The sequence below is a fragment of the Sinocyclocheilus rhinocerous genome, unplaced genomic scaffold (genome assembly GCF_001515625.1).
Source record: "Sinocyclocheilus rhinocerous isolate Xijiao unplaced genomic scaffold, SAMN03320098_v1.1 scaffold259, whole genome shotgun sequence".
NCBI lineage: Eukaryota > Metazoa > Chordata > Actinopteri > Cypriniformes > Cyprinidae > Sinocyclocheilus > Sinocyclocheilus rhinocerous.
In genome coordinates, this window is record NW_015635083.1 from 1,101,046 (window position 1) to 1,103,237 (window position 2,192).

Here is a 2,192-nt window from a genome sequence, read left to right on the forward strand (position 1 = left end):
CCTGAAGGAGGGAACGGAGACGTCACGTCCCGTCGCCACGGTTGCTGTACCACCGCTGAGCGGCCGGGTCGCCGGCTCGGCTCCTCAGCGAAAACCTGGTATGCATTGCACCTGCTGCCTTATTATGCTCACGCTGTGATCAGTGGCAGCTGGATGCAATAATTGCATGCAAATGTGCATTGGCTCGTTTAGTTTACACTCGAAGTGGATTGGTCTATCGAAACGATATCCCAATTCGTCGGTCACCGACATGACGTCTCCATTCCCTCCTTCAGGGAACGAGGGTTACCATACGTAACCGTGACGTTTCTTGTGCTCAATAAGGCTGCATTTATTGAATTCAAAATAAATAAAATGTAAAATATGAAGAGTTTATTTGCAAAAACAGATAACTCCGCTTTTTTAATTTTTAAAAATCATGTTTTTTATAATGTTATCATGTTTTTATTGTGTTTTATTGTGTTAGTTAGCTGTATTTTTTGTTATTTTTTAACCTAATCAAAATAACCCAAGTGCAGTTTGATTGAATATATATATACACAATTTAAAATAACTTTTCTATTTTCGTATATTTTAAAAAGTCATTTATTTCTGTGATGGGAAAGCTAAATTCTTAGCAGCTATTATTCCAGTTTTGAGTATCACATGATCCTTCAGAAATAATTTCTTATTACTACCATTGTTTAAACATTTGTGCTTTGTAATATTTTTGTGGAAACATTGATTTTTTTATTTATATTTTTTGATTCTATGATGAATAGAAAGTTCAATAGTACAACATTTAGTTGAAATAAAAAGCTTTTTAAACATTATAAATGTCTATACTGTCACTTTTTATTGATTTAATGCATCCTTACACAATATTTTATCACAATATTCTTGTTTAAAAAAATTAACAGTATAACAGTATAACTTTTGAACAGTAGTGTAATATATATGGTTGTGTTTTTCAATTTATCTACATCAATTTTTGAAGACACAAATGAACCGTTTTGAATTAGTTCACTGAAGCAGTTTGAAGTGATTCATAATAATTAAAGTCTTGAATCTATCAACTCTAAAACTAGTACTTGTCACAATAGAAGGAGGGATTGCGAAATTAGTCTCATGACGTGGAAACTTTATAATCAAATACAAAGTGCATTAAAATAACTGATATTCATACTGTTGGGTAATTAAATTTTTTGTCAGCAAAAACTTTTCAAACACATTGTGAATATTTGCTATATCGGCCAGAACTAATCTGCAATTTAATTATATATTTTGATGAATTTTGACACAAAAAGAAGAAGGGAAGAGCAAGCGAGAGATGATTTGTTGATAAAAAGGCAAGCGCTGAAGGGCCCTCAGTAATGGCCTTGAATGTTGCCGGTTTGTGAACATCTTTTGTCGTCACTGTGCTATGAGCAGCTCGATGTGACCTTACTGACAGATGCCAATTGGTATAAGTGCCTCTCCTTCTTCCCTGTACAGTAACACATTTTCCACAGCAATTTTAAACACATTACACAAATGTAGCTATCATTTCCCGAGCATAACGTGTCATTTCAACTCACCGCTGTGCAAAGCTATACCTGCTTGCCTGTTCATTTTTATGTATTGACTATATATGAAAAGACATTTTCTCTCTTGAATTGATAACATCCATGATTATAAAATAGAGCTTGCGTGCATTTATGCAAACTATAAAGTGCACAATAAGTCTTAAACCAATACACAGACGAGTCATATATAATGTATGTATAAGATTTTCACAACACCGAATGCTTTAGCTGTTTTTGTCGCATAATAATTGTCTCAAATGTGACTGGTAAACCTGAGGTGTGATCAATGTACACAAATAAGTGTGTCCCTGTACACCTCACCTAAAACAGAATGGAACATTTAGACTTAAAAACAATTCATGCTCACGCAAACACACACACACACACACACACACACACACACACACAATAGCTTCATGCAATGATAACTTCTTTTGAGGAACACAAAAGAAGATATTTTGTTTCATTATTTAGTTTTAATTTTGTCCATATGTGGAAAGTCACTGACTTTCACTGTATGGGAAACATTCAAAATATCTTCTTTTGTGTTTTACATAAGAATAAAAGTCATATATATTAAAAATATTAATATACATTACCGTTTAAATGTTTAGCGTAGGTAACATTTTTTAAAAGTCTCTTTTATTT